This window comes from Piliocolobus tephrosceles, chromosome 18, assembly GCF_002776525.5.
Source record: "Piliocolobus tephrosceles isolate RC106 chromosome 18, ASM277652v3, whole genome shotgun sequence".
NCBI lineage: Eukaryota > Metazoa > Chordata > Mammalia > Primates > Cercopithecidae > Piliocolobus > Piliocolobus tephrosceles.
In genome coordinates this window covers 52,529,553-52,552,235 of record NC_045451.1, presented here as the reverse complement: position 1 = coordinate 52,552,235, position 22,683 = coordinate 52,529,553, and positions in this window count along the sequence as shown.

Below are 22,683 nucleotides of genomic sequence, written 5' to 3'. Positions count from 1 at the left end.
GAAGTACTTGATACATTTCTATCATCATCAACAAGGTAAAGGAGGAGGAGGAAAAGGAGGAGAAAAAAACCTTTTATTAAATTGATATCATTTACGTTACTCAAAAGATCTTCACCAATTAATTCAAAACATCACCCCAAAAAACATTATAAATATTAGAAAGCGAAAGGCAAAGTTATCACTCTTTCCTAAAGATTTTTTTTTTCATTGGGAGGATCCAATACAGTTAACTGAAAAAATATTAAATATAAGATACTTTGTTAATTTTGCAGGTAGCAATAATAAGACAGAGACATTTTTACAAAAATGTAACAATAATTTAGAAAATACTATGGGAAGAAAGAAGCACAGAATCAGAGGAGCATCCAACAGAGCATAAAATAAAGCATAGAAACACCACTCCTTATTTCTCTGTACTGACTCCATACTTCTGATAGGAGATTGTTGTTGTTGTTGTTTTTCTCACACCAAACAATTCTCTGATACCAGCTGGGTGTGCTACAATTCAATTATGACACTAGCCTGAAGTTAGTGCAGTCCTCACAGGTTAAGGGTTCAGTCCCACAACTCAACACCCTAAGGCAATGTGGATTGCAAGTAGTGAGTCCCTACTTAACTATGTACACTGCTAATGTGGTTATAAATCAGGGGTTCTCACAACCCCCGCCTCAGGTTCAAATTTGCAATGACAGTTCACAGAACTCAAGAAACTGTGCTTACTTACCTTTACTGGTTTATCATAAAGGGGATGGTCAAAGGTGTAGATGACCAGCCAGATAAAAAGGTACAAAGCTGAGATCCGGAAGCATAGGAGCTGTGTTTGCATGGAGCTGAGATGTACCACCCACCCAGCAGGTGGATGTGATCACCTACCTAGAAGCTGTCTGAACACGTCTTTTAGGAAAATTTTTAATGGAGACATTATCACATAGAAATGATTATTAACTCGATCATCAGGCCCTGTCCATTTCCTAGAGGAAGTGGGTAGGGGGAACTGCAAGTTCTAAACTTCTAATCATGGCTTGATCTTTCTGGTGACCAGTCCCCATCTTGAAGCTATCCGGGAGATCATTATAAGTCACTTATTAAACAAAAGAGACTCTCATCACCCAGGAAATTCCAAGAGATTTAGGATCTCTGTGTCACAAACCAGGGTCAAAGATCAAATATTAGAACAAATGATGTTCCTAACATCACTGACACTCAGAAAATTACAAATGTTTTAGTAACTCTGTTTCAGAAACAGGGGTGTAGAGAACAAATATATATATTTCTTATTGTGTCACAAGCACTTGAAAATAAACTTTACAAATGTATTGTACTTACATTATGAAAATATCAAAATTCTACCAAGGGACATGTAAGAAGATTTAAGCAATTAGAAAGATATGCCATATTACTGGACATGTTACAGTTTTAAATATATCATTCTAAACAATTACAAAACTAACCAAAAAATACAGAATCTAGAAAATGAGCAGCTCATTAATGCTTAAAAGTAGATTTCCAAGAAAACAGCATGATACTTAATATACACTAGTGATCATTATAATCAGTGAGGAAAATGCAAATTATTAAGTAAATTATACTGGGAAAACTGGGTATCTACTAAAATAAAATAGTACCTTCACCATTCTCCTTACAATAAAATAAATTTCAAATGAATCAAATATCTATTTGCACAGGTGCATTTTTATGATTGCCAAAAGTGAATGAAATTATAGTCTTACAGAGAAAAAGATTTTGAGGCATAAAACACAATTCCAAATTATAAAAAAGATACACTTTACTACATAAAAATTGCAACTTTATTTTTAGCAAAATATAGTAAAACATTTCAAGGGATTAATTTATAGAACAGGGAAATACTTGCCACACATAGGACCTTAAAGGACTGATTTTCCTATATACTGTACATAGATTTATTTTGACGTGATGTAAACAGAAAGTGAACAAATGATACTGAAGTCAGTTTTGTGAAGAATTAATTTTTTTTGACCTGTCTTACGGTGCTGAGTGAAGAATTAAGTGTCAAAGAAACATGTAGGAAGTTGTTCATTCTCAGTCACTGCTTAGGGGGCAGCTCTGTTGAACTGCCATTGTGACAAGCTCAGCAGATGAGTAGTGGCTTGGAGAGAAATGGCAGGAGAGAAACGGAGCAACAGGAAGTACCCTCTTTCCTACTCTTTGGCATGACATTAATGCTCTACGTGTATCTGTGTGGATCAACTGGACACTACAGAATATGACTAGGCTTGCAGTACAGTATTTGCTAGTATTTCAAGAAAAATGGTTCCCTGCCAATTAAGTGTATTTTGGTAGGAACAGTTTCAAAAATGCACCTAAGTTGGTAAGAGATGAAAGAAGTCAAGCTGATCCTTGATAACACATAAAATATGCATCAGTGAACTAGGCAGTAGGAATAGTCCACAGCACCTGCCCACCCCCATCGCCAAAGCTGAAAACAAAAAAAACAACCCTTACCCTGTGCCCAAGATGCCTGCCACATAGAAGTGTCAGTGTTAGCCAGAAGGTAGCAGCAACTGAAAGAGAATTGCAATTGCTTCCCAGCCAAGAATAAAGCATATGCATCACTTTCCCTAGTTTTGGCAATATTAGAAACAGATGAAAGAGGAGATTAAGAAAAGAAGGAGCAGTCTTCAGACCATAGCTTCTCCCCTAGTACAGATCTCTAGTCAAAGGCTAGTTCTGAAGCAAGGCTAGGGAAGAGATAGATGGGTTTAGAGTTGATTTTGTACTTCTCTGATGATCAAAAGTGACTTAAAATCTACCGAATTTGTTCAATCTGTCATTAAGGGAAGGAAATAGAGGTGTCATATTTTCTCTTCCTAGAGTTACTCTTCTTTTAGAGACTCCTACCCTCTCATTCCATCTTCACATAATTAATATAATTTTGGAGTTAGGTTTTGAATTGCTGAATTCACTTGATTTGGTGGTTCTATGAATGAAATGTGTTCTATATTTCATGTGTTAAAATTCTAATTCACAATGTGACAATGTTTAGAGATGGAGTCTAATTAGGTCATGAGAGTGGAGACCTCATGATAGCATTAGTGCCCTTACAAGTAAAGAAAGGGTGCTCTTTACTTATCAAGAAAGGAGCCTCTCCCCTTCCCATACCGCTTCTCTCTCTCCCTCCCTCTCCTCATCTCCCTCTATCCCACCAGAGGACTTATCAAGACGATGGCCTTCTGCAAACCAGGAAGCAGGGATTCACCAGAACCCTACTATACTGGCACTCTGACTTTGGACTTCCCAGCCTTAAGAACTGTGAGAAATACATCTTTGTTTTTAAGCCACCTGGTCTATAATATTTTGTTTTAGCAGCTATGCTGACTAAGAAAGTTGTCATGTGTTCTCAAGTAGGCCAATCAGACTTTCTTGAGACTTATGTGCAGACAATACAAACAACTAACAGCAGCAGGCTACAGATTTCCCTGAGCTCCTCCTATGGAGATCCCCGTTAAGTCTGATACTCATTTTTAGTTGCTTCCAATTTTGAAGAAGTCTAAATCATTAAGACATCAGTTCTAGAAATTATTTTGCTGGGAATATGCTTTCTCAGAGAAACTGGGATTAGAAAAGGGTTATTAGACTAAGATTTGGTGAAAGGCAGTGTGATTTACATTCCAATTAATAAAATAGAAGCCATGGGCAGTTAGGGAGAAACTCATCAAGATCCCACATCACCTGGCAATGTGCCCACAGATGGTGAAACTCAGGCTGTTGGGGACATTTTGCTATGTCTTTCTTTAATAACAGATAAATAATGAGGAGATTATGGGAAAGTTTTCTTGATAATAATAAAATATTAATTAATCAAGAGAATAATAAGCTACATATAAGTTATCAGGTGATTATAACAGCCATTATTACTACTTTTTTTTCCTTTTTTGTGTTATTTGAAAAGTAATTGTATAAAATCCTACTGTATATGGTACTTTGGGGCCTGTAACATGTAGAAACCTAATATACATGTAATAAATATGTGCCAGTGCAGCCAAAGCAGTGGCTGGGAGCTAAGCTGTAATGGGCTAAGGAAATGATTACAGACGAAAAAGTAGTAATTATAATGATGCATTGGTGAGTTTTTAACATTAGTAAATATAATGTATATAAGAAAAGTACCAGAAAATGATAATAATTTAAAAAGAAACCAAAAAACTTAATCTCTGAGACTTGGAGACCCTAAGGACATAAGGCAACAAACACTCATTATAATGCCTATTGCATCTTTCTAGCCTGGAGAAGCTGTGACTCTGTGATAGCCATTATTCAAACTCAACCTTGCCGGGAGTGCAGACAGAGGCAGGGTATGGAGGGGAAGTAGAATCAGAAGAATGCAACTGGGAGAATAAATTTGAAATATACGTTGGTTCAAGCTGAATTAATCAAGAATGATGTATCCACAGAACAAGCATTCAAGTTTCTCATTGAGGAAGTGGCCATTCTCACACTTCATTTCATTAACTAATTTAATATTAGCTTACATTATATGACACATTAAAGGGTGATGTTTCTTGGCATAATATAGATTTTAAATGGGAAGAATTAGATGAGTCTAAACTGAAACATTGAATAAAGACTTGTTTATAGCACATCTAATTGCTCCCTATGTTCCTTACAAGGATCAAAAATTCTTATGATCCTGGGCAAAGAATAACTGTTTTCTTCAGACCAGAAACACTGAAGACAAAGTTTCACTTCCTGATTTCATTGACAGTGAAAGAAACAGCATGAACAGGTTATAGGGCCCTGCTCCTCTGACTACCGGGGTAATAATAGATATCAAACTAGGTCAACACAACTCTCTGAACTGAAAATTTGAATATTGAGTTGAAACTCTAGGAATAGAGTCTGGAACTGAGGAATTGGATGATGTTGCCCCACAAAACACTATGAGACCACTTACCTGGAAAAAATACCAAGATTTAATAGGTTGTTGTTCTTTCCTAAGCTTGGCAATTCTGTTTTTCCTTTTCCTACCTGAGCTAATGAATTCCTTTTATTGAAGTTTCACAGAGTTGGTTTCTTTGGCTTTTTTTCAAAAAGTACTTTAATAAACTAATTTAAATGTATTCTGTATATTTTATGTCATTGCTATGCTTTTCTCCCCAGTACAATTCAATAAGAAAAAGAAACATTTAAACTTATACTGATAAATATGTAATATCTGCCTTTCTGTAATTATAACATTTTGCACTTCATCAAGGTTAGTCAAATTACGTGCAGTAAGTGTCTGCTTGAATTATCTTTGTCTTTGAATTATCCAGTGACTTTAAATGGTAGTTTCTCATTTACTCTTTACATGGGAGTGTCAATGAGAAAACAGAAAAATGCCTGAATTATTTACACACATAAGTGGCAGTTTAATTGTTCTTGGGTAGTCTCTTGGAAGAATGAATGCTTACAATTTAGTATCTTGCAATAACTAACAGAGCCTACATTTATCTTAGTTTAAGTCAAGTCCAAAATCCAATATAAACATATGTTAAATAACATAATTTATACATCAGTAAAGTGTAACATAACTCTACACCCTCAGAAGGAGACTGTGATGAGGTACATGAGTGTAAAATAATGTCCAATCACAAGAACAATGATTCTAATGTTTCTTATCTGAATAGTATATATATATTTGATCACCTATTCATAAAGTAGCATATTCAAGGAAATCAGTAAAAGTATTATGAGTTTAAATATTAAACAATGAAAACCATATATTATAATTTTATGCAATTCTGGATGAAACTGAAGAGAATCAAGGTATGTCAGTTGTAATCCTGTCATTGGCATTGACTGTTTGGAAACATTTGTCAAATAGGTTATTCATCCTCTGATTCTTTATTGGTTAAATGGTGAGATTAACCCTATATTGCTTTTGCATGTTTTTTTTTTTCTTTTCTTTTTTTTTGTAATGACATAGAAAAGTGTTTTTAAAGTTGAAATAGTGGAGAAGCACTTCTGAAATGGCAGATTAAGAACTACAAAAACTGTCTTTCCATAAAAGCTATGATGAGAACACTGACAAAATTTGTTAAAATAAATGTTTTCAGAACTCTGAAAATTAACTAGAGATTTACAAAAATGGAAGCAGCATTTATTCAACAAAATGGCTGAATCTCAGTAAGAACAATAAGCTTTAGGTTGTTTTGACATGTCCTTATCCCATCCTCCTCTCCACAGCTCCGTGGTAGCCTTGAAACCAATTATGGTAGCTATGAAACTCTACACCCTTGCAGCCACTGAAAAAATGAGAACGGGTTAGGAGTCTCCTAAGAGTTCTATCCCCTGAGAATTATCATCACTATTTGATTCTCCTGGACTCATGTGGTAACAGCCTAAGAACTCCATTCCAGGCCTTGGAACTGACCTAACTCAGTTCTTTCTACGTAAACAGCCTTATCTCTATGGTATGTGTTGAAAATTATCAACAGCAATCATTCAACATCAGCTGACTGAGAGAGTAATAACAGTTGATGCCAATGAAACGTCCATAGGTGTCTTCTAAAACCTCTAAAATATTTGTGGGAATCTAGAAGGCCACAGGCTTTTCTAGGAAAGAGCTGAGAAAGTTTTACTCTCCCCTCTGGCTGACCTTGAGATTGTTTATAAGCTGGAAGTAAAGGTTTTGGACTGACTGATTGAGACAGGTCTGGCTCTGTCACTCAGGCTGGAGTGTGGTGGTAAGAACTTAGTTCACTGCAACCTTCGCTTCCTGCGGTCAAGTTAGCTTCCCACTACAGCTTCCTGGGCAGCTGGGACTACAGGTGTGCTACCACAACTGGCTAATATATACATATACATTTTTTTTTTTTTTTTTTAGAAATGGGGTTTTGCCATGTTGCCCAGGCTGGTCTTGAACTCCTGAACTCAAGTGATCTGCTCGACTCAGCCTCCCAAAGTGCTAGGATTATAGACATGACCCACCGTGCCCAACCTGGAAGTAAGTTCTTCATCTTTTAAAATTTAAATTTTTTTTTGAGAGAGAAAGACCACATTTACATGAATTATTTTTTTGTTTGTATAAATGTTGTCACTTTTTTTAGTTTTGGTTACATGAATAAGTTATTTAGGGATGATTTCTGATATTTTGGTGCACTCATAACCAGAGTAGTGTGTACTGTACTCAATGGGTAGTCTTTTATCCCTCACTACCCTTCCACCTTTTTCTTCAAGTCCCCAAAGTCCATTGAATCATTCTTATGCCCTTGCATCCTCATAGCTCAGATGCCACTTATGAATGAAAACATGCGATGTTTGGATTCCATTCCTGAGTTATTTCACTTAGAATAATGATCTCTAGGTCCATCCAGGTTGCTCTGAATGCCATTATTTAATTCCCTTTTTTTATGGCTGAGTAGCATTTCACGACACACACACAAACAGCGACCAAAGAAATTGTGAATATATATGTGACATATTTTATATATATATGACAGAGCTATTGTAAAGTTGAAAGCAGGGATGTAACGGCCTGCTAGAGCACGGATCTACTCCCATACACACAGAGAACTCTTCAGCAAAAGCTGGGAAACTTATCAATTCAAGAGAATTAGCATAATCTCTGTCCAGTGATTAGTTGACTCCTGTGCTAATTAAGACAAATTTCAGTGGCCACACATGATAAAGTATGCAAACTTTAGAAAATTAGATCAGGAAAGTCACTAAACAAACAAACAACATTTACAACAAGCAGCAAAAACAAAATACTCTGGTAAAGAAAGAAAACCTGATTTCCAATGTAACCACATTACATTATTTAAAAAGTCCAGTTTTCAACAAAGAAATATTAAAGTGCAAAGAAACAGGAAAGTGTGATTCACACTGTATATTGCAAACAAAAATAGAATAGAAATTATCTTTGATGAAGCCCAGACATTTAATTTATTTGACAAAAGGAAAATCAGCAATTCTAAGTGTGTTCAAAGGACTAAGGGAAACTATGTCTATGGATTAAAGAAAAATGAGTAAGATATCTTGTCATGTAGAGAATAAATAGATCGAAATTATCTTTAAAATAAACAAACAGAAATTATGGAGTTTAAAGTACAATTACTGAAATGAAAAATTACTAGAATACTTTAATATCACAGTTGAAGTCGCAGAAGAAACAAAAAAGAAAATGTTAATTTTTAGAGCCCAAAGAAATTACTAAGAAAATATATGTTTTTTAAATATAGTAAAAGAAAATCAAAGGCACAAAAAAAGGAGAATATTTGACTTAGGCAAAGACAGGAATCGGAAATTGAAGCAAACCTACCAGAATTAAAAGAACAAATATATAATTCAATAATAATCATTGAAATTTCAATTCCCTACTTTTAATAACGTATCGAACAACTAGGCATAAGATCAACAAGAAAATATAAAATTTGAGCACCACTATGAAGCAACTAGACCCAACAGAAATCTACTGAATAAACCTCTAATAAAAATGCACATACACTTCCCAATAATACGTAAATATTCTCTGTGATAGACTATACACTATGACACAAAAAAACCCTCAATAAAGATTAAAAAATATTGAAGTCATACAAAGTATGTTCTCTAGTCACAATGAAATTAAATTAGAAATTAATAAACACTTAGGGGATATATAAAAATAGGTGGAAATTAATATTCCTCAACACTAAATGGGTCCAAAAAATTAAAAGTGCATTAAAAATACCTTTTATATGAATGAAAATGAAAACATAACATGCCAGAAATCATGGTATATGGTTGAACTAGAACTTAGAGTGAAATTTATAGGTATAAAACAGTTATATGGCAAAATAAAAAGAAAATTTCTGATCAATAATCTAATATTTTACCTTAAAACACTGGAAAACGGTGTTTTCCAGAAAGCCAAAGGAAAAATACATTAAAGATCAGAATGGAAATAAATAGAGAATAGTGAAACAATGGAGAAAAGTTCATCAAAAAAAATTAATAAAATTAGGAAGCCCAAAGATTATGCAAGCAACACTGACCAACAAACGGAGAGAGAAGATTGAAATTACTAAAATCAGAAATAAAAGAGGAGACACAATTAGTGACTTTACAGAAATAAAAAAGGTTTGTAACGTAGTACTGTGAACACCTGTATGCCAACAAAATAGTTAACTTAGAAGAAATAGACCAATTTTGAAAAAATAGATACACACTATCAAAAGATTTTCAAGAACTACAAAATCTGAATAGACTTGCAATAAGCAAATTGATTGAATGAGTAATAAAAAAAAAAAAAATCCACGAAGAAAAGTTCAGGCACCGATGGCTTCACTTGTGAATTCTACCAAATGTTTAAAGAAGAGTTAATATCAATCCTATTCAACCTTTTCTAAAATGTAGAAGAAAGAACATTGCCCAATGCATTCTGAGTTCACTATTACCTGGGTAATGAAACAGACATCATAAGAACAAATCAATATACCTTATACAGATACAAGAATTTTCAACTTAATATTAGCAAAAAAAAAAAAAAAAATAGCTTCTAGAAAATATTATTTATTACAACCTACTAGGATTTATTACAGGAATTCAAAGTTAACAAATTTTTAAAAATCAATAAAATATGCTGTACTGATATAATAAAGAATAAAATACCATAGATTATCTCAACAGTGCAGGAAAAAATGACAAATGCCAATAACCTTTCATGATAAAAACATTCAACAAAATACAAGTACCTGTTAACTTTCTCAACTTTTAAGAGGCCATATGTGAAAATCCACACCTAACTTCATATTTAACAATAAAGGAATGAATGTTTTCTTGTTAAAATCAGAAAAAAAGACAAGGTTGTCTGCTCTCACTTCTTCTATTAAACGTTGTATGGGGGATTTTAATAGGACAATTAGGCAATAAAAAATAAAAGGCATCCATTTGGAGAATGAAGAGCAAACCTATCTCTGCAGCTCTTAAAATTTAAAATGAATAAATATGTTAGCATGGTTGCAAGATACAAGATCCAGACACAGATTCATTTATATATGATTGATAAATATTCTGAAATGAATTTAGGAAAATAACTCCATTTGTAATAGCATAAAAATAATAAAATATTTAAGAATAAATTTAACAAAATAATGTTAAGACATAAACTAATAACTAAAAAGCATCATTTACAAATAAGGAAAATCCAAACAATAAAAAGACATCCCAGCCAGGCACAGTGGCTCACACCTGCAATCCAATTATTTTTGGAGGCAGAGGTGGGTGGATCACCTCAGGTCAGGAGTTTGAGACCAGCCTGGCCAACGTGGCGAAACCCTGTCTCTACTAAAAATTCAAAAATTAGCTGGGCATGGTAGCACATGCCTGTAATCCCAGCTACTCAGGAGGCTGAGGCAGGAGAATTGCTTGAACTAGGAGGTGGAGGTTGCAGTGAGCCAAGATTGCACCATTGCACTCCAGCCTGGGTGACAAGAGTGAAACTCTGTCTCAAAAAAAAAAAAAAAGAAAAAGAAAAAAAGAAAAACATCCCATGTTCACAGAAAAGAACACACTATGAAATTGGCAATGCTTTCTACATTTATCTATAGATTGAATGCAATCCGTGCCACAACCCCAGCTCTTTATTTGTGGGAAATTGCTAACCTGAAGATAAAATTCAGATGGAAATGCAATGGACCCAGAAAAACCAAAATATATTAAAAAAAAAAAAAAAAGCTTGGAGAACTTACACTATCGACCTTAAATCTTATTACAAAGAAAAAATAATTAAGACAGTGTAGTACTGGCATAACAGTAAACACAGACCAAAAAGTGGAATTGAAAATTCAGAAATAAACCTTTACATTTATGTTATAATAATTTTCAACGGGGATACAAGGCAACTCAATGGAGAAATAATTATCTTTTCAACAACTGATGATAAAACAACTGGATATCTAGATGCCAAAGAATATCTTTTGAGTCCTTCCTGATGGCATACACAAAAATTAACTTAAAATGAATGTTTGCCCTAATTGCCCAGCTAAAATGATAATATTCTTATAAAAATACAAGGGGTTAAATATTCATGACTTTGGATTTCACAAATGGGTTCTTAGATATGACATCTAAAGCAACCCCATTAGAAGGAAAAAAAATGTTAAATTTGACTTCATCAAAATTATAACCTTTTATTTGCTGCAGAGGATACCATCAAGAAAGTAAAAACTTGACCCCAAAAACTGACGAAAATATTCACAAATCTCATATCTATTGAGGGAATTTTATGCAGAAAACATAAATACATAAAACTTTGTAAGCAGAATATGTAAATATTTGTAATTCAATAATAAAAACAAAGAACAAATTCATATATGTCCTAAGAATATTAATACACATTTTTCTGAAGAAATTACACAAAGGACCAAAAAGTACATGAAAATATAATCCTTAGGAAAACTTTGATTAAAAAATACAAGGTAACACTTCACATCCTCTAGGATGGCTAAAATAAAAAAATATAGATGATAATAAGTGTTTGGCAAGGATGTAGAAGAATCAAAATCATCATACATTGCTGGTGGGATTGTAAAGTGCTGTAGCTACTTTGGAAAACAGCCTGGCAGCTCCTCATCAAGACAAGAACCCATGTCAATTAATATTAAGGCAAACACTTCTATTCATTAACGTATGGTTTATTATTTTTGTTCAAGATTAAATGAATGAGAAACATGTATCCACATCAATGATACTTTTACAGTTGTCTTTGCAAATGTTATATAAGATTTATTAACTCAAGATGGATTAAAGACTTACACATAAGACATAAAACCATAAGACCAAAAACTCTAGAAGAAAACGTAGGCAATACCGTTCAGGACATAGGCATGGACAAGGACGTCATAACTAAAACACCAAAAACAATGGCAACAAAAGCCAACATTGATAAATGGGATTTAATTAAACTAAAGAGCTTCTGCATAGCAAAAGAAACTATCATCAGAGTGAACAGACAACCTACAGAATAGGAGAACATTTTTGCAATCTATCCATCTAATAAAGGGCTAATATCCAGAATCTACAAGAAACTTAAACAAATTTTCAAGGAGAAAAAACAAACAACCCCATCAAAAAGCAGGCAAATGATATGAACAGACATTTCTCCAAAGAAGACATTTATGCAGCCAACAAACTTATTAAGAAAAGCTCATTATCACTGGTCATTAGAGAAATGAAAATCAAAACCACAATGAGATACCATCTCATGCCAGTAAGAATGGTGATCATTAAAAGGTCAGGACACAACAGATGCTGGAGAGAATGTGGAGAAATAGGAACCCTCTTATACTGTTGGTGGGAGTGTAAGTTAGTTCGCCCATTGTGGAAGACAGTGTGGTGATTCCTCAAGGATCTAGAAACAGAAATACCATTTGGCCCAACAATTCCATTGCTGGGTATATACCTAAAGGATTATAAATCACTCTACTCTAAAGACACATGCACACGTATGTTTACTGCAGCACTGTTCACAATAGCAAAGACTTGGAAGCAACCCAAACACCCATCAATGATAGACTGGATAAAGAAAATGTGGCATTTATACACCATGGAATACCATGCAGCCATAAAGACAGATGAGTTCATGTCCTTTGCAGGGACATGGATGAAGCTGGAAACCATCATTCTCAGCAAACTAAGACGGGAACAGAAAAACAAACACCAAGTGTTCTCACTCATAAGTGGGAGCTGAAAATGAGAACACATGAACACAGGGAGGGGAACATCACACACTAGAGCCTGTTGGGACTTGAGGGCTAGGGGACGCATAGCATTAGCGGTAGATGATAGGTTGATAGGTGAAGCAAACCACCACAACATGTGTATACCTATGTAACAAACCTGCATGTTCTATAGATGTATCCCAAAACTTAAAGTATGACAATAAAAAAGATTTAGTTTTAAAGGAGGGTTTAGTTGAATATAAGCTCCTATATCACAGAAATGCAGTGAATGTAGATTTTCAGGATTTGTTACCATGGGTGCTCTTCAACTCTTCACTCCTGCTTGAAATGACTGAGTTAACCTATATTGAGAAGTTGTATTATTTTAATATATGCTGGCTTATATTGGATAGCACTTGCAAGCCACACCAATAAACATTACTCAGATGACAAATAGAAAGAAAATCCTCAAGTAATGTTCAGTGGAAAGTAACTAAACAAATAAATGCAATTGTAAATGGGAAAATGGCATTTTCACAATGAGTCAAGATTAGGTAAAAAGTTTGTCTGGAATCTAAATTGTTTACAATGGCTTTCCCCTAAGGACCAATTAGGATCAGGAATTCATTGTTCTGTTAAAATCCTTTTACCTGAATTTTGGGCAATCTAGCTTTGATGTATATCTTTGATTTGATTCTTTATTTCTTTTGAAATATTTTGCTCAATATCTTCTTTGCAAAGTCTCTTTTACTGAGGAACATAAAATCTCTAGAATTTTAGATCAGAATTTTAGAGGTCATCCGGTCCAATATCATCATCATTTTAAAGGAAAGGAATTTGAAGCTAAGACAGGTTCAGACCACGTGTTTCTTTATGGAAAAGTATATTCAGTTTGATGATCAATCTATTTCAGTACTATACTTTAATTGTCTAAATTTTATCTACTCTCGTTTGTTAGGATTTTCCTTCTGTTCTTAAATTTTAAATTACTTTCTTCTTTGTAGTCTGACATATTTAATACCATTTCATTCTCAAATGACAAATATCTGTATAAACCAGTTATCTGTTAGAACATAGGGTACAAAGTTTCTTTTAGCATATTCTTCAGTAATGAAAAATTCCAATACTTTACTATTCGAAATATCAGCATTACAGAGGTTTTTAGTGTCGTTTTGCTGGAATAAGAATGGATACCCTTTCCTTCCTTCCTTGCCTGACTACTTACATTCATAAAGCATATATATTTCCAGCAATTTGAAGGACTCTCAGGCCCTTCTAATGTCATAGAAAGTGTATTCAAGGGTACACCTACAACTTAAAAATATATTTTGCTAAAATTTCCCAATACCCTGTAACTTTACTATCAATATTTGTTCTAAAGTTGACTCATACCAGTTTCTAGACAGGGGTATCATTGATATGAATTGTATATAGAGAAGAGATCTGGCTTGGCATCCACACATCTTATGCATGTGTAAGCTAAAATTATGCTTTATAGTGCACACATTGAGAATTAATAAAATTAAAAGACACATTTTTACCAGAATACAACTCAGAAACCTCCGTAGCAAGGTGAAAGGTGGAAATGTGTTGTAGGCATGTCATAAACACTTGTTGAACTTAATCACAGAAGTCTTGGAGATACTTTTTTTGTTTCTTGTTTCTCCTATCTAAATGAGTGAGATCTACCCTGAGTAAGTACATCCAAAAACATTCTACATTCTGAATTCTCTGAAGTGCATAGATTTAGATAATAGCAGTTAGCTACACCATCGCAGTTTGCTAAAAGCAGAATGCTGAGCTGGAGCCAGTATAGCCAGAGTGAGAGGCTCCCACAAACAGAGTTTGAGCATTACTTTCAGAAAGGAATCTAGGATAATAAGCAAAAATAAAATGAATCAAAAACATAGCTCAGAAATAAAGGAGCTTCCTCAAGAAGCCAAAGAGAAATAATATTCTACTCTTAAGATCTTTGCTAACATTCTAGTAAGAAGAGGATAGTAGATATTCATAGACACATATATACACAATGAAATGATTTATGTATGGCCTAAATGTAGTGGATATGTATATTATTTATAATTTAGTAATTACATTTTTATATTCTATAAAAAATTATTAAACCCATATCAAGTGCTGGTGCAGGGGTCCTTAAAGCAAGAACAAATGCACATAATCCAGTTAAAGACAGGACTGCATAAGGGAAATGCCATTTCACTGAATTATTTGAATGATATAACTATCTACTTTATTTCTGTCAGTTTCTTGGCCACATTCCTTAGTTTCAAAGTCTTATATCTTGTTCTTCATTGCATGTTCAGTATTTTAACCTTTCTCTTCTTAGCACTTCTCTCTCTGATGTCTTGTATTCCAGAGTGAACACGATACCTGCCCAGTACGGTATATACTGAATTTTACAAAGGCCTTGTTTGCAGCCTTGACAACCTGCAAACAAGATATGTACAACCATTTTCATAATATGTGCTTGATTTTTCTTAGCTTAGACATTTTTGTACTAACAAAATGCCATATGGAAATAATTCCTTGAAGTACCATTAGGAAGAGGGATTATAAACTGTTTGCCTCAATATTTCTGAAATTGTTGCGAGTAAACCAGCTGAGCAAGATTTTAAAAAGTTTAGGTCAGACAGAACTCTGGTTGTGGTAAGTTATTCAATAAATGTACATAGATCGTCATATCAGCTGCTTGGACCCGTCATTTTTGAGAAAGAATAGATTGACATTTTATTTTATATTGTAATATCCATCATTTAATTATTTTGGAATCATGTAGATACATCATTAATGGATTATTATTTGCCTTAAATATTTATTAATTTTTTATTTATAAAGGAAGTTCTACTTTCCCTCTCCACCCGGAATTTAAATGACTCTGTGAATACAGCCTATAAACAGCAGGAAACAAACCTTGGCAGATAACAGTAGCAGCTGTTTCCAGCAGTCACACTGTATCTCATTTCGGTCTGAATTTTTGTTCATTCTTATATACCTGGTGGTTTCTTAGTTCTTAGGCTTTTTTGGGCTCTGATTCCCAAAACAAGTCTTTCTTATTTTGAACAACTGTTTGTACCTTTGTATGTTTCTCTTAAATATCGTTTTGTGTCCCACTTTGGCTTTATACGTTGTCATTTTGTAGTCAGAGAAACTGGCACCAGTCAAAGACTCATGGCTTCATACAAGAAAGACCAGATTGGTATGATGCTAGCCTCTGAGGAAACAATAAATATTGTTTTAGTATATCATATTATTTTATATTTATATATGTCTATATTTCATATTATTTCACTGACAAATTTTACTTGGGAGATTTGTCTTAACAAAAGTTATAGAAAATTGTAATTCTTAATTAGTAGAGATTCTACTTTTTATTAAGAAATAATCTACTTCAAATTAAGAAATATACATTATACATATCATAAAATATTACCAAGAATATGACAGTTTATAACAAATTATCAATATACATAGAGGGATTTTGATATTAGCAATAACTGATATTAACAATAACTAATATTTTTATGTTTACATTGTGCCATGTGTACATTGTGTTCTAGTAGCTTTACCTATATTAACTAATTTGATTCTCACAACAACCTTTGTGATAAGGTTCTCACAACAACCTTTGTGATAATAACACAACAACCTTTGTGATAACCTTATGTGATAAGAACTAGTATTATTTCAATTTTATTAATACTGACGAGATAACTGAGGCAGAGAAGTTAAGCAGCTCGCCCAGTTTTATACCCAAACACAGTTAATGAATGATTGCGAACCAAAATGAAAATAATGCTTTTATTGATTATTTTATATAACAAAGTTTAGTGGAGAGAGGGCCATTCAGAGTAATCTCACAAATATTGAATAATTTTGATATCTACTGCTGAAGGGACATAGAGGGAGTTAAGCAGGTACATGAAGGGTTATCTAAGGTAGCTGAAGAAAGGAGCAATCAGAGAAGGAACTCTAAAGAACGAACTAAGTCATGATCAACAGTGGAGTTAGTTTGGTGAGGTGGGAAGCAGGAAGCTGAAAGAGAGTTTGGAAACTCTTCCAGACAGAAAGAATAGGAAGTGCCTGAGACAAGAGGAGTAGCCTGGTTTTGGTGAACTGCAGGGGAAAGCTGGACTCAATCATGCACAGCCCGATAGACATGTTGAAGACCTTGGGGTATCTTGCAAGAGCAATGGAAAACTACTAAAAAGGTCTATAGACGCAAGTGACTTATTCACTCTAGCAGCACTATGGAGGATGGAATGAAATGATAAACTTACAGAATCCAATAAAAAGTTGTTTATGGTAATCACATCACAATAATTTAGATATGTTTATTTTTGTTTCTAGCATCTCTAGATTTATAGAAGAGGAAAATATGATTGTTTTAATTTAGTTGTAATGGTACACATAACACCTTGGGACCACATATAGAAAGCATAATTTTCTTTTTTTATAATATTTTGAGTTCTAGGGTACAAGGACACAACATGCAGGTTTGTTACATATGTATACACGTGCCATGTTGGTGTGCTGCACCCATTAACTCGTCATTTACATTAGGTTTATCTCCTAATACTATCCCTCCCCCCTTCCCCCACCCCACAACAGGACCCAGTGTGTATCCCCTTCCTGTGTCCAAGTATTCTCATTGTTCAATTCCCACTTATGAGTGAGAACATGCAGTGTTTGGTTTTTTGTTCTTGCAGTAGTTTGCTGAGAATAGTGGTTTCCAGCTGCAACCATGTCCCTACAAAGGACATGAACTCATCCTTTATTTATGACTGCATAGTATTCCATGGTGCACATGTGCCACATTTTCTTAATCCAGTCTGTTATTGATGAACATTTGGGTTGGTTCCAAGTCTTTGCTATTGTGAATAGTGCCACAACAAACATACGTGTGCATGTGTCTTTATAGCAGCATGATTTATAATCCTTTGGGTATATTTACCTCTGGGATGCAGAATTTTTCAAAGTTTAGGTCTTGGAATCTAATGCTAACTTCTGAAGTCTACAATTTGCTAGTTATTGTATATATTCCAGGGCAAGCTGTTCACATGGGGAATAGGGAATAGTCGAAGTGAAAGTAGAGAAACATTTTTAAAGTCTTTGTTGCATAAAAGAGGCACATTGTCTCAAAAATGTCACCATTATGAGGTTAATATGTTGGTTGCTTTAAAGAAAAATAAAGAACCTAGTAAAAACCATTAAATTCCATTAATCTACTACTTAATCAAACAAGAGTGTATTGTGGAAATATCAACAAACAAGTTTAAAATAAGCACACCGAAATGTAAATATCAGTTTACAGGAAATCTCTTTCCATGGAATATTTCATTCCTCAAGGAAACATTAAATCACTTCTGTGGTATAAAAACATTCAATGAGTCAACACCTATTTATTGATCCTCTGTTGTGTGTGGTCCAGTAGATCTGATGCTTCATTAACATGTATATGCCTAACTGATGAGACAACAATTCTCTAGTTCTATATTCCAGTTTAGTTATTTCAGATGCTAAGATTAATTGTATTTGAATTTGCAGATTAAGCATTTCTTAATGTGGTTATGAAGAAGATACATTTCTTTCTCAGAAGTATAAATTTATGGTCATAAAAATGTCATTTAAAAAATAAAGAACAAACAAGCCCTCTGCTTGCCTCAGCTAGATCTAATCTAATTCTATTGTTAAAAAAGTTGTTATCAGTCCTGTATATTGACATACTGTTTATCAGTAGAGAATGTTACTATGGCTGATATTTGATTGGAAAGGATGTTGCAGCTGTTAGAGGAAAGAAAGGAAAGAGAAAGGAACACTAGATGCCTGTTCCTCAGGCTAATTGGCTGCCTTTAACCTTGTATTTGTTGACCCTCACCTTTTGTCCACATTTTCCTCATACCACAAGTACGCACTCATAAATTTCAGCTCCCAAGCTTATTACATTTGAGACTGTAAAATGCCAGGAGCTATGGTGCTAAAAGTGCTGCCTCTCAAACAATTTTCTCCAATGATATTAGCCTTGAATGCAAGAGATGAAAGTGATGGAGAGTTTACACACCAAATAAGTTATAGTCTATTTAATCTATATCTTTCATTTAAAAGAAAATGACTAGATTTGAAGGTCAGGAGAACTTTACAATTACACTGATATTCTTGACCGGTTAATGGCTATACTTAACCAGTATAACAAACAACAAAACAATCATGATTCTAGGTGTTCTCCCTAAAGAAGTTATTCTTAAAAATTTTTTAAAAAAGGTTGATCTAGTTGGATTACTAATTTCAGATTACTCTATATAAAGCAAAGTCCATGCAAGATAGTAATTTATTCCATTTATGTGAAAGATACATTTTGTCTCTATACATCAATTACATTAAGTTGAATTTCACTGAATCCCATTGTTTTAATTATTATGAATAGTTTTTAAAACCATCCAAAGTAAACATTTTACATTCTTAATGCCTTCATGAAAGGTGTGAATTTTAATATTGTGTTTTCATATTTTGAATATATAGAAGTTAATTAATTTTCATCAAATATATTTATCAAATAAAAATGGTAATTTTATAGACCTATAATTCATTCAATTTGAAAATTATGAAATTTGTTTGGCATTAAATATTTGGAGGCATTTAAAAAATAAATGTGCAAATCCTCTTGCTTAGATTTCTTTCTTCAATAGCAGCTTACTTTCCTCAGTCGCCGGGAAGGTTGGCTGTGGATGGCTCCTAGATGAGTCTTTACTGGGAACTGGTCTCAGCATAAAGGGAACTAACTGCCTTGCTCAAGGTCATGTGCCATGCCAGGAAAATTTCACATCCAAAGACTTGTTGACTTGGAGGTAAAAAGAGTCAGGGCTTTGGCCACAATTCTGACAACTGAAGGCCATCCCAGCTTCAGAGCTTCCTGTGGGATTGGCTGAGGTCTTTGTTCACTGTATAGCAGTTCAACTTCTCCCTCTACCTATTACTATTTCTTTGATTCCCTCAGAGTTGTGTCCTGGAGTACCTCCCAATAAACTTTCTGCTTACTAATCTCCATCTCACAGTCTGTTTCCCCAAGGAATCCATTCTAGGATATGTTGGAACTAAGAATAGACTAAGAAAGTAAGCATAAAAAATGGATTTTGGAACAGCATCCCCTGTACAGTGGCGATGAGGACTCCACGGCTAGGATTAGCCTCTGGTGTGCCATAAAAGTACAATTGTGAAATTTAAAATTTGACTGGTAATAGAATGGGGAAAAGATATATACTGTCACTGGCTGCTGCAGTGTTCCAGGTATTTGAGAGGATCTCCGAAAGTAGAGTTATGAAGACAACAGGATTGGATGATGGTCTTAGGTACACTAACATATGCAATGACAGTGAATGGCATTGGAAAAAAAATAAAATGAAAAGGTTATTAATAGAATATTTAACGCAAAGTGTGAAAGACACAGGGTTTCCTTGGCAACATGTAAAGAGACTCTCCTCTTCTTAGCCAGGGAGCAGAAATGCTCAGGGTCAGTCCCAAGACTTAATTTAAAAGATAAATAGGGGCCTTAACTAAACAGAATAGGAATCCAGAGAATGAGGAATGGCAGTATCAGGGTGGAAACTCTAACGCCATATTGTTAAACACTCTCATCTAACTTTCTATTCTGTCCCCTTCCTTCTTACAACAGCTTCAAAATCCGGTTACCTATATACTTTCTCATCTCCTGTCTGTACATGTTGGTAGGTTTATAGTTCCATGAGGTATGGTCTCTTTCCTTTCTTAGCAGGCCCAGCATTCATCTAGCTGGATTATGTTGTGACTTGACCTTAGTTAATGGTTAGTGGCTAGGAGGAGAGATGAGGTGTATCCTGAGGGGAGAGCACATTTTATTTTACAAGAGGCCCTTACATCACCTTCAAACAGTGGAGCACCAGTCACTGAGAAGGAGGAAGGTGAAGGTGTAATTGCTGCAGACCAGGAGAATTTGGGATGCCTTGAGATTTCCAGGGGTGACAGTTTCAACCCGGATGTTGTCAATCCTAACTCTCAGGATCCCAATTCTGTTTAATTAAGGCCCTTATCCTTGTCATTGATGACTTTTCTTTGCCTCTGAAATCTTCTAAATTAAGTGTTGGAACTGACCTTGAGCTTTTCTGCTCTCTGGCTAAGAAGACGAGAGTCTCTTTACATGTTGCCAAGGAAACCCTGTGTCTTTCACACGTTGCATTAAATTTTCTATTACTAACCTTCTCACTTTATTTTTTCCAATACCATTCACTGTCTTTGCATATGTTATTGCGCTTAAGACCATCATCCAATCCTACTGTCTTCATAATTCCTACTTTCTGAGAAGCCCTCAAATACCTGGAATATGGCAGCAGCCAGTAGGAATGAAATTCCTGTTTCCTTGATGGTTATTAGCTTAGGGCTGTTTCCAGGTTCCAGAGGCCACCCACATTCCTTGGCTTGTGGCCCTTTTCTGCCATTTTCAAAAGCAGTGATAGCACAAGTCCTCTCAAGCTTTCCATCTCTCTTGCCTCTTCTTCCATGATCACATCTCTCTGTCCTACCATTCTGCTTTTGAATCGCCATGTTGCCTCATTTTGGAACCACCCTAGTTCTTGCATTCCTCTTAGGAGCAGCCAAGGCCTTTATTCTGAATGGATTAGTCTTCAGATTTGCTCAGGTCTGCTTCCTCTATTCTCTCACAGGTGTTAAAACCTTGACCATTTCCCAATAAACTTCCTGAAAGCTAATCTCCAGCTCAGAATATGGTTTCTGAGAAAGCTGACCTAAGACATCTTATTTGCTTATTGAAATGCTGTCTTTGTAGACGTTCCTTCCAACATGGATTTGGAAAAATTTGATTTTATTTGCTTTGGGATGATACTTTTAAAAATGATCAAAGTCAGTTATTTTAACATTAATAAACTATGTGAGCCAAATGGCAAGGACACATTGAATATCAAAGCATCATGCTTTTAAAAAATGTTTCTATTGGCCACAAGATTTGGCAATGTATGCTTCATAGTAGTATTGAAAATGATGTTCATGCCAATTCCTTTTTGAAAGCAGTAGGGTTACTTATAGTAACAGAACTTTTTCTATTGAATTCTCATTCTTATTCCATTTGTTAATACGATTCCTAAAGAAACAAAACAGCCATCAAAAGTCATTTTTAGAAATATGCTTGGTAAATATAACACATTTTTTAATAAGTAGGGAAAATATAATAAAAACGGAACCACACAGGGAAATGAGGCAAAAGGCTTCTCTCTTGTTTTATATGCAATTATTAGTAAGTATGGCAGTCAGATAATTGTCAAATGCAGAGGTAAACAATTGAGTGTGAGTACCTTGCTACAAAACATTTTTCTTAAGTTCATAGAATATTACTGATATAGTTGTATGTTCCTCAAGCACTAATACAATTCCTTGCACAGGTATAGATGCTTTGACTATTTGAATCTGTATAATGTTGGAGAAATCATCTCATACTTGTTTTGCATTTCACCAAATAAAGTTAATAGTCTTGTTGAGAGGATATAATATAACTTGTAAAACATTTATTGTAGTTTATCACCTGGTAACCAATAAATAATTTTAGCAGTAATTATTATTTTCATTTCAAGCATTTCTTCAATTAGTAGGTAGGTCATGAATCCTCAGATCACATTACTGACAACTGATAATAATATGCCATAATTGTATGGTTTTACTATCTGTCAGGCTGCTAACCACTTTTTCTGTGTTATCTTATTTAACTCTCACCATCACCATATGGGGAAAGCTATGTTATTCACATCATTATTTCCATTTCATACCTGAGAAGATTATACACAAAGGGGAGAAGTTATCTCCCTATAATCACATAGTGAGTACACAGCTGAATCTAAGATTTGAATCTAAATCATCTTATTTTAAAATTTCATGTTATGGACCTCTCCAATGTACTACATTCTGCATTATGGGACCCTAATCAGGGGAATATCAATGCTGTCAAATTAGTGTAAAACACAGA